The sequence below is a fragment of the Pogona vitticeps genome, chromosome 3, assembly GCF_051106095.1.
Source record: "Pogona vitticeps strain Pit_001003342236 chromosome 3, PviZW2.1, whole genome shotgun sequence".
In the NCBI taxonomy this organism is placed as follows: domain Eukaryota; kingdom Metazoa; phylum Chordata; class Lepidosauria; order Squamata; family Agamidae; genus Pogona; species Pogona vitticeps.
Window position 1 is genome coordinate 237914982 of NC_135785.1, and position 12094 is coordinate 237927075.

Below are 12094 nucleotides of genomic sequence, written 5' to 3' on the forward strand. Positions count from 1 at the left end.
TGAAATAGGCAAGGGAACACATCAGATGGAAAATGACTGATAGTAGAACTAGGGATCAGTGATTTTCCAGCTTGAAAAAGTTCTCCCTCCCATTCTATAGCTCCTGAAGGCTGCTCTAAGGCAAAAGGGATTCCTAGGGATCCACACAACCTGGAAGGGTCCCTCCAAGAAGATTACCGTTGCCTTGAAATAGCCACGGTTGATGACATCATCCTCACTGCATGGAGAACTGGGCTGCAACCACTGGATCCATTCTAGTTGAGACAAACAATAAGATACAGTACTAGCATATGTTTAGTTGTCAACTGCAGAATCACATGAAAGTAATATACAGTGGTGCCCTGCTTGACGCTTACCCCGCATGACGTCAAAATGGCTTTACAATGAGTTTTTTGCGATCGCTATTGTGATCGCAAAACGATGGTTCCAATGGGTTTTTTTCGCTTGATGTCGATTAGGAGCCTGCTTCTCGAACTGTTTGTTCACTAAACGACAAATTTTCCGACTCCGCAAAATGGCTTCCCTCCCTTCGCAAAATGGCTGTTTTCCGGACCCCTGCTTCAGAAGACAGCGATTTTAAACAGCTGATTGGCGGTTCTCTAAGGGCAATCTTCACTGGACAATGAGGTATTTCCCCATTGGAACGCAATGACCGGTTTTCAAGTGGGGCACCACTGTACCTGAATACTGAGCATCGACAAAACAGGATTCCCATAGTACACAATAAATAAATAAGCAAAGTTCATCATCAAGGCCTACTGCTTCACTGTTCATGTTTGATTCCTATAAGGAGGATAGCCTGGGGTAATTGTAATTTCAGTAACTGCTTACTATCCTTTTTCTGAATAAATTTGAAGGCATCTTTCAAATTATTTTTAATGATTTTGTGAGTAGGCAGCTGCCAGATCCAGAAACAAGACAGATTGCTATTCCAGATGGGGCTGTATTTTTCCATTCAGAAGAGCTTGGGCGTACTTGTCAAACCACCTAATGTAGAGGCTGGGTGAAATCTGCACCTACAACTGCCTTCTAACATCTTCTTTGATATGGTATGGACAGTTTACCATGCACTGCTGATCTCAGGATTGGAACTGAGATTCTATGGAAGTGTTGCATATGGGCCTTCCCTTGACTCTTGTCTGGAACTGCAGATAGAACAGAACTCAGCAGTCAGATTAATGAGAGATCCTGCCACAGGAATGTTACATCTTTTCCTAAAGAAGCATACAGGCTGTCAGATTATTAACAATCACTTTCAATTTGATGTGAAAAAAAATACAACATCATTAACACCCTGGGACCAGGATTATCTGAGGGGACAGCCTTCTCTTACATCAATCTGCTCATTAACGGAAATATATAAACCAAGCCCTCCTGGCTGTTCCTGTTGCCTACACATACATAAGGTGGCATTCAAAGGAGGATTTTTTCCCCTGTGGCAGTGCTTTGCTTTGACAATTCTCTTCATCCTTACAGTATAACGGACACCAAATGTTATGAATGATGTGGACAAACAAGCTCCCCTTACCCATTTTTGTAGGCCTGCTACCGCCTACTCCCAAATACTGCTCAGGAAGTCCATTTCTGGTATCTAGATGGCATAGGTTCAATTTTTGCATGTTTTAGGGTCAGTCATTTAAGACAGATGCTACTTAATAACATAATAACCAGCACTGCAGGCCCTCCATACCCCAATTCTTAATTTTGTAAAAAATAAAAATGATATTTGCTACCAGAAGACATAAGGAGGCTTTTTCAGTTTAAAAACATTTTGAAATTCATTTTTCAGTTAACAAAAAACTTGAGAACATAGCTCCCAGGACCACTAGCCATACTGAAAGATGTCTCTCAGACCGGCTGAGATCACTTATCCCTGCTTTATGATGAAGCTTGTTAAAAACTGAGCTAAATGGTTAAGAATTTGCTTGTTTGAATCCCAAATTTACCGAAGCTTTCTTGGACTTACTATGGGTTTCTCTGCTATATTTACATTGTAATATAAATGTATTCTGAGTGAGGGGGAACCATTCCTACTCTTATTTCAAGGTAATCTTTTTTAAAAGTAGCCATACTGATATGAGTGAAAAATCCATAGACCAGAAAAATCAAACAAAACACTACAAAAGTGTGCAAGATCTTCAGAAACCATCACAAAGCTAAGTCATACAAAAGAAAGAGAAAAAGGGAGAAAGGAAGTAAAGAAACAGAATTTTTTTAAAGGTAGGTGTCTTGAGGTCTGCAATTAAACTCAGTTCAGCAAATGGAAGACTGCAATCCGACTGTCTCAGCAACACTATATGCACCCTCTGACTGAGTTACAACAGCACCCTAGTTTCTACATGTATTGCTGTTCTGTGGTTACTGCCAGAATATAAGACAGCAGATAAAAAGCAGTGACCTGTACGAAGGTAATGGAAACAGCCTCTCCCAGTGCTGTATATTTGGGCTCAACCATGACTTTAATTATTCAGTTAAATGTATTTCTTGGGGCAAACAAATGTCTTGGTGTACTCTGATATAGTTAAAATAATACTACAAGTATTTTGTTGGGTGCAAGTAGTGACCTGACTGAGTTGGGTGGCCATTTTTTTTACCCGGCGGCCATTTTGGAACCGCCGATCAGCTGTGAAAAATCATCGCTTTGCGATGATCGGTAAGCAAAACGGTACCGATCATCACAAAGCAATTTTTCCCCATAGGGAACATTGCAAAGCGATCACAAAAGCGATTGCAAAAAGTTAATTGCTATGTGATTTCGTCATTAAACAGGGCGCCCGTTAAGCGAGGCACCACTGTACACAGTTTTTGTGTGCTGTCAATTCCATTCTAACTTATAGCAAACCTATGAATTAGTGACCTCCCAAAGGTTCTATTACCAGTCCTGCTCGGAAGTTAAAAATTCAACTAATGACTTCCTTTATTTAGTCAATCCATCTCATGTTCAGCCTTCTATTTTCCGGCCGCCTTCAGCTTATCCCAGCTGTATTCTCTTTTTCAAGAAACCCTGTCTTCTTATGATGTGCCCAAATCACAGCAACCTCAATGTAATAATTTTTGCTTCTAAAGTATTCAAGCGCAATTTGATCTGGTGACCAATTATTTCTCTTTCTAGCAGTCCATAGTATCTGTAAAGCTCTCCTTCAACACCAAATCAGGTTCCCCACCTGTGTCAGGTTCCTTCACTGTCCAACTTTTATATCCTTTCATTGTTGTTGTTGTTTAGTCGTTAAGTCATGTCCGACTCCCCACATCCTTTCATAGGAATAGCACAATATGATCATATTAGCCTGTCGTCAGCAGCACATCCAAACACAAAGTTATTTTCGACTTCCTTCATAGCTGCTCTTCTAAGCCACAGCCTTCTTCCAATTTCTTAGCTGAAATCTGTTTGGACTGATAACTGAATGAAGGTATAAAAAATCTTTAAACTACTTGGCATTATACAGAAATAACGTAATGAATTTAGAAGCTTCAAACAGTCCTGTTGTTTCTTAAATGAATCATCACACAAAATACATTTTCTGTTCATATCTTGTACAGAAGAATGACGGATGTTCCACGAAGGCCATGTGTTGCAAACCCTAGGTTCTACTGTAGTGCTACAGGCACCGCATATTACCTCCAAGGTCCAATCATTTACATGTGGTACAGTCAGTTTATTTTAGAAGAATAAACCAAGGATAGAATCCTGTTGCCTACTATCCTTCTGTCATGAGGACTGACAGGTTTAAACAACACATAGGAACATGATTTGTAAGCACAAGAAGGATATGCTAAACACTACAAATGTTTGTTCTCTCTCCTGCTTTCCATGTCCTGGCCAGAAGAGGCTCTATGACTGCCACCTACTGGATAATGATCTCCTGAGCCTTTCTTTATTACTGTTAGTATTTTCCTTTGTTGTGCAAAATACAACTGACACAAATATCTGATGCAGAATTACAGGTTTTATGAGGACATCTCTTAGAAGAATTCTGAAGCACAACACAAATAGCACAAACTGAGTTATCTGGGTAGCTTGCAATTAAAGTACAGAACACAGAGTAACTTCACCATCCTATCCAAAATGCATAACAATTGGGAAACAGTTTCCCCTGGTTTTGCTGTTTGGTTAAAGTGCTCTTCCCTAGCCTACTACCACACTATGTTTACTTCCAAGACAACTCCATATCTACACTCAAGCCCAAATCACTGTATAAAACCAAACAAGACTCAAGAGCAAGCAAAACGAAGTAGTTCTCCACATCGGGCATAATCGATTTCTAGAATTATCTTATTAGAAAGTCACCTCCAAGGGCAACAACATTGGTGGGAAATAGCCATTAGGGCTTTCATAGGTAGATATTACAGAACACCAGTTGCTGGAAGGCAGGCAGTAGCTGAAAAACCTGCTCGATCGCCATCATCTCCTTCTTGAAGAAAATGATTTTTAGTCTGATCCAGTGTGGGACTTTCACGTTCTCAGCCAGCCAGCCCTTTAAGAACCCCTATCGGGCTCATAACCTTCTGCTACCTTTTGTTTCTGCCCCAGTTTACTCTTACCGGTTTCAAAAAGCAGCACTCCAGAAGCCGGTGGAGTTTACCGGCGAGAAGGGCTGCTTTGTGTTATTTTTCTAGTCCTCCTTTTCCTTCTAATGCAACAGCCCAAGTTTTTTGCTTCCTAACAGTGTGCAGTCCCCTACATGTTTACTTAATGAGTCCCGGTGAGCTCAGTGGAAGTACTTTCAACGGAAACCGACACACGGGACTGTCTAAGAAGGCAAGCGAGGCATAGACCCTCCAACCCTTCCCGTTGTCTCGGCATTTTCTACCCCGCTCCGCGCCCTGCTCTGGACCCCCTCCCTCTCACAAACCGTCTCAATCTCCGCCCTGGCCATTGCGTCAAAGCTCCACCCCCTCCCGCGTGACAGTGACGCACCCCTGCGTCAACTCCTCCGTCGCACTCTGCGCGCGACCTTCTTATGCTTAACCGTTAGTCTCGCTCGCGCTCCTTGTAGTCTCCACCCTTCTGTGGGAGGTGTGTGTGCGCGCTCGAATGCGATTCCGATGGGCCGGTCGCCAGATGGCGCCGCAGCCTCATTAAGGGAAAGCGGTGCGGCCCTCTTCGTTACGTCAGAGGAACGCGCGCGCTCCCGACCGCGCACATGCACGAGTTGGTCGATGCGGAAAGAGCGAAGGAGGGGGGAGGGGGATGAGAGGCAAATGGGGGGAGGGAAAGAAGAGAGCGCGCGCGTTTTCTCAACGAGTCGCTCCTTTGGGACGTTAAAGGAGCGGTACTTTTTTAATTTTTAAGGGAAACAAGAGGGAGGAGAAGTGCTTTTGCCCGCACTATTTCTGTCTTCTATGGTGCGGCCTTTCCCCCACCCCCCTTTCTTTTTAAAAAACGGTTAGTAGCGCGGTTGAGGTTGACACGGCGGAGATGGACGAGTCAGCCTCCGCCGTTTCTGTCAGAAGGCACGGCTAATGTCGATTCTCTTTGAAGGCCATGGCCGCCCATCTCTCGACTGCCTTGCTGGCCTGATGGGCTGTGAGGGCCTCGAGCCCACCTCTTGAGGAATTTCGGTTTTAGGTTATTTTAGGTTTTACCTTGTGTGCCTGTATGTATTCATTTTTTTAATACTAGGTGTGACTTCTTTCCTGATAGAGGAGTGGGACTATTGTGGTTGTTTACTTCGAATATTTTGAGTGGTATTATAGACCAGATGGGCGGGGTGCAAATCAATCAAATAAATAAATAAATATTTTACTTAAAAATCATTTTAATGTATTAGGTATATCCCAAAAATTTGGTTTTCAGGTGGTCTAAAGGTATATTAAATTACTAAATCTGGTTGCACATTCAGCTGATACTCTGAGGTGGCTATCCCTACTTCCATTTCTTATAGTTTGTTGTGGTAATTTCTTACATTGCATTGAACATTTGTTATGGCAGGAGAAAGTAAATGTGCACAGGCACTAACATTCAGATTTAGAATTGCAGTCCTTCAGATTCAGAATTTTTAAAAATTGGAATATCTAGATATCCAGTTCCCTGTTACAGTCAATATGAATACTGTGTAGTCATTATTTTCCCATTTTAAGACAAAGAGGCAAAACATTGTAAAGGATTTCCCAGTGTCCTTTGATACCTTCACATTGATTGCGCCAAAAAATAAGAGTGTGCACCAACAGCCAACAGTCTTGAGGTATTAGGAAAGGACTGTAATGGGCACACTTATTGAATCCAGAACAGTGGAGAATTCCAGCAGGAAATCCCAGCAGCATTGGGGAAGCAGAGAACAGGTCACACTGGGAGTGGGTCAATACCCTGGGCAGGATCAGCAGGCAGATTGGAGCAGCACATAACCTGTGGTTGATCTTAACTGTGCCAACAGCATGGGATACAGCATGTGATGCCAAAGCCGCCTCCCCTAAGTAGCACTTAGCACTCAGTCAGAGAGTTCGGCAGGCCACTTACCTACCACCTTTGCGCTGAGGCACGTCCTAAGACCTCAGCAGTGCATAGCATAAGCACAATGATGCTTTGCACACAGGTTTGCTGGGAATAGGGGCTGTGGGTTAAGTGTAAATATTAAATATGATGAAGCTCCATGGTATAGACATGGAAGGCAATGTCTGGTTTGGGGAAGGGGCTTGTAATAGCAGTTGAAGACTTTCCCGCTCCTCCCAGTAGAAGCTGCTGTTCAGTGACGGGAAAAGTAAGGTCCTGCACTTAGGCAGGAGAAACCAGATGTACAGGTACAGGATAGGTGGTACCTGGCTCGACAGTAGTACCTGTGAGAGGGATTTAGGTGTCGTGGTGGCCCACCGCTTAAGGATGAGTCAGCAATGTGCTGCAGGGCATAAATTTATTCTTCATTGCGCCTGAGGGTAGGACAAGAACCAGTGGGTGGAATCTTGTCAGAGGGAGATCCAATCTGGAAATAAGGAGGAATTACCTGATGGTGAGAACCATTAAGCAGTGGAATGGCTTGCCTCCTCATGTTGTGGGTGCCGCATAGCTGGAGGTTTTCAAGAAAAGATTGGACAGCCATCTGTCCAGGATGGTATGAGATCTGCCTTGAGCAGGTGGTTTGACTAGAAGACCTCCAAGGTTCCTTCCAGCTCTACAACAATTCTATAATATGGGAAAGAATATATTCTGGCTGGTGAAGACAGACATCATTTACCGTTTTTGCTTTCACCCCAGCCCCTCTCTTTTGAGAAATATATGGCAACCTCACACTGAATTCTTTGCTCCCATTGCTCTTAGTGCCAGCACGTCTGTAAATTTAATTTCTCCAGAAATAACTCCAGGATGCCCAAGAAAGAGGTTTCACTTCACTTCTTGCTGTACAAGCAGGAATCTACTTTTATGCTTTCTAATCTATAGAAATAAATGGGCCTATGAATATCAGGGATTATTATTCCAGATATTTGGAACTATCAAATTTGGATCCATATGTATTTGTAACTATTCAGTGCATTCCAAATATTCCAGAATCTGAATGTACACCGCTAGTAGAAACCTTAGACATGAACCCTACAAGTACTGGCAGGGGTACAGTACTAAATCCAAGATGGTAGAAACCTCATGAGCCCTTTATAAGGAATTTCAGTCTTAACGAAGTAAGTTACCCAAATTTCTTATAAAAAATAAAAATAGATCTTACTCTAACTGTTGAATAACAAGATAGTCAACTTTCAATCACTACATTCCTGTAGTATTCCGAAACATTTCCCAGCAATGTCACTTTAAAACAGAGAAAGGATTTAAAAGGTTGCCATCTGTAAACATCCTATTTCAACAACCAGTTTTGGTAATGCTTTGTTCATTTTGGGACAAAAGCTACTTTCAAATCTGAAACAGTGGTCTCTTATATAATAGTTAAAAATGGAGGCCATAATCCTATTAGCAATTTACACTTTTGTAAGGGAAATCATGTAAGTACAGTAGCAGCAATAAATTGCTCCTCATTAATGAAGTGTTGGTTTTCAACTTGAGCACATGCTTAGGAATGTGAGCTGTTCCATATTACTGAGTAGCAGTTCTCTGGAGCACCTTACACAGTTTCCATTATGCAAGCAAAAATTATCAATAGAAGTCTGACCATTGACCTCTGAAAGCTATAAAAGAAGTACAATATAAAAACCAAAGGAGCAGTCTAAGTGCCTGCTGTCATATATTTCTCATCTAATACTTCAGAGGTGAAAATTGGAAAACCTTTCTATTTTAAATGCTTGTTGGCACACCTGTGATCTGTTGGAAGTAGAGCCATCACTAGATATAAATGGTGATTTGAACCAAGCAATAAGTAGTCTGTTCCCCATTTTGTCTTTTCCCAAGCAACATGTAGACTGGTACCCTTAGCCTTTCTTCCTTTTCCTCTGAGATCTGTTTATGCTTCTAGAGAGAGGGCAGCACATGGTTTTTTTTATAAAGGCTGTCAGATTGACAAATCAATCTAGAAGGAATAAAAACTGGTACAGTACATCCAACAAATGTGATGCAGAAGGACAAACTGTAGAGTCAAGATTAAGAAAATAAATCCTTTATTTCAATTTTGACCAACACCTTTTGGCCTGTATTTATGGCCTTTTTCAGGAGCTGTTTTTTCTCCTCCCTTTTTAAAATTTTTATACAACCCCTAGAAAAGGCCATAAATTTAAGCCAAAATACCTCATGCAGTTTTAAATTGAAATGGAATGGTGGAACCCCACCTGATGACTTACTTTTACTAACATATCAATTTGTCAGGCATGAAATTTTTTTAAAATTAATGTGCATGCCACAGTAATGGTGGCTGGTTTGATTTTGAAAAGAAGTGGGGCAGGACATGCACGCAGGCATTCCCCATAAGGAATGCTCCAGTACAACAAAGGTACAAAATAACACAACCTTCCTGATTACAACTTATGTTCAACAGTTATACTGCTAGCCCGGAAAATGTCTCAATCTTGTCTCTGCATGATGTGACCAGGAAAAAAAGCAACGAACTAACTGGGGGATAATTAGAGAACATTCTCCTCATGTGACCAGGGCCTGAAGCTCTTCTCTACCTTCAGTATATTATATGCCTCCACTCTACAATGTAAAGTCTACAATAATGTATCTTCTGAATCAGGAGGATGCATTGTAGTGAAACTAAGCAAAGAAATAGAGCCATGACAGATTTTACCATTTGAGAGATGGGAATTCAAAATCCATAGTGTAAGGGGGACTAGTCCTACCGCCCTGGAGCGTCACCATTCTCTTTATGATGCACCTCTGAAGCTGCTGTTTGGAACAGGGGAGAGACACAGTGATGGGTCCCATGCATACTTTCTGTCTGTCCTGTGGTTACTTTCCCATTGTCTCACATAACTGTCATCTGTACCTGACTATTTTTAAAACATCAGCAGCACTGGAGTGGTGTATGTTGCCAGAAATGTATCTGGAACAAAAAGTCACCAGAACATTTTGAGGATAGGAGGATTTTACGAGAGAGATCTTTTTAAAAGAAGAAGAAGAAGAAAGTAGAGGACAAATACTTCTGAATGTCAGCTGGAAAAGAAAAGGGGGAAGAAAGTAGAATGACCTGTTTTGTGTTTGCTGAGCTTTCTGTAGGAGGGCATGGCTGACAGTCTGATACTTTGAACAAGATCACTTGTGTGAGAGGCAAGGACACAGTGCAACGTTTTGTTCCAGATCTCACTTATTCCCATTAGTAACAATTCAGGTCACTGAGTGTCAATATGATTGAACTGAGAACACAGGATCGCTGAGAACAAAAGGGAGGTTTATGTGTAAGGGAGTGTAAAGGAGAGAGAAAAAGAGAACTGGGTTTCCTGAGTCCTTTATACTTTATTGTTTCCTAGAAAACTGGAAAAGCTGATGCTTAGCAGAATGTTTTCTCTCATATGGCTATAACTTCACTGGCAAGCCGAATCAAAGCAGTGCGGCTTTGCTGGTGCTTGAGTCACGGCCTTTGGATTAAGGTGATCTCACGGAGACCAGATTGTTTTGGTGCCAGTGTTCGCACTGGCCCCTCAATCTGATGCAGTTTGATCTGAACCACATCTGCTATTCTCTGTGTGAAGTGAAGACAAGAGGTGATAGTTGAGGAAGAGAGTGAGCCATCCCCTCATGTGTCGAAGGCAGGAGGAGGAGACAATATTAAGCCCACCTTGACCAGGGAGGTAAAAGATCTAACTATAGAGAAGGGGGGACTAGAGCAAAGGAGACGGAAAAGATGGGAAAGGAAGAGAGGGACGTAGAAGTGTTCTTGATTACAGAGGGGGAGGAGAAGAAAAAGTGGAGAAGCTGGGGGTCAGAAGAATGGGTTAGTCCGGAGCGTGAGAAAAAGGAGGAGAGTGGTCTGAAGAAGGAGGCAGAAGTGTCTAGGGAGAAAGATCACAGGGGTGTGTAGCGTTCACCCTTATTATGTTAAGTAATCATGCATATTCATGTTGCAGGCTAATGTTGCTAAGAGGTGGAGCTGAGAGATATGTAATAAAGAGGCGGAGTCAGAGCAAGTCAGTCAGTGAGAGTGGAGAAGGAGCAAGAGTATGGTATTTGGGAGATCTGATTAGAGTGAAGAGTGAATAAGAACTGTTATAACTAATAGAAGGTGGGGATTGATGATAAATAAACCTGTAGAAGTTACCTATGATTAATAATCAAACATCCGTAATCAATAAACAAGTTTTATTTAAAAGACAGTGACGTTTGGACCTGCATCTTCATCCTTCCATAAGTAATGTCGATTTAGTGATCAACTGGTGGCAGCGGGTAACAAGAAGATATTGGTTTGCCTTTGTGTGTTCTGTGTTTGGAGAGTCAGGCAGGGGCATGAGGGGCCAACGCCACAGGTGGTAGTATAGAATCAGAATAACTGAGCTGGAAGAGACCATTAAATCCAACCCCATGTTTTCCAAAATATCACACCCAGCTTAGTACATTACCAGAGTAAAACACACAATCAAACACAAACACCATCCTTTTGGAGAACAGAACAGCTGATCATATGGGGGGGAAAGCCAGTTCAAATAATTCTGGCTTGAAAAAGTAGAAACCTCCAGTAGTAGAGAGAGAAAACATCTGTGTTGTGAGCAAAAATTGGTGGATTGGTTCAAATTGTTCTTTGTGTCATGTCATCAGTTTTTTAAAGTGGATTCATCAGTTTTACACCCACATCAAATCCCACAATGACAATGTAGTCACAGCCATAGTGGAGTTAGTTGTATTATGGCATATGTGGAATTCAAGCATATTCAACAGCATTTACCATCTTATTTAGTACTGGAGAAAGGAGTTGGAAGATAAGTGTTCTGGCATTTGTAATGCATTTCCATTTGCTACAGAGTCAAGATACATATGTTATATATACCTGTGAATCATTAAAGAAAGCTGGAAGCCAAAACATTTGTGTAATAGGTATCTAAAAGACTATTTGAAAGAGTTATCTGAGTGGTATCAATAATGAAAAATATGAAATCATCATCATCTTAAAATTACAGAACAGGAAGGGACCCTATAGATCAGTAGTCCCCAGCCTTGGGCCTCCAGATGTTCTTGGACTTCAACTCCCAGAAATCCTGGCCAGCAGAGGTGGTGGTGAAGGCTTCTGGGAGTTGTAGTCGAAGAACATCTGGAGGCCCAAGGTTGGGGACCACTGCTATAGATCATCATGTTCAGTCCCTGCCAAGTAAGCATGGTGGGAAAATTGAACTCCCAAGCACTGGCTCTGCAGCCAGATATGTAAACTGCATAAGGGAACCCAAGATAATTCATGATCTCAAAGAGAAATAAGCATCAACACAATTTTCCTGATTATTTGGATGCCAATTTTTCAACATATGTCAACAGCAGTGTCTTTAGACAGCCTGATAATTAAATTCATTGTTGCCTGTCATCCTCTCTGTTAAAGGAATGACACCTTGCTGCAGGCTGTGTGAATAGAGGGAAATGAAATAAACTAATTATAACAAATCAGATTGCAATATTGAATACTGTGTGTAAAACTTGGCCAAAAGGGATATTCTTCCTTAAAACCAGAGTATTTGTTCCTGTACATGCCAATTTTGAACATTCATTCTGTTAGATGTCAGATATTGAGAGCTTCTGTGAACAATT

At 41.7% G+C, this 12094-nt stretch overlaps 1 protein-coding gene across 1 annotated transcript in view; it reads left to right on the forward strand.

The window, feature by feature from the left end:
• STARD13 (StAR related lipid transfer domain containing 13) overlaps positions 1–12094 on the forward strand; it is a 255721-nt gene that overhangs the window by 33660 nt on the left and 209967 nt on the right. The gene's annotated exons all lie outside the window — the stretch shown is intronic.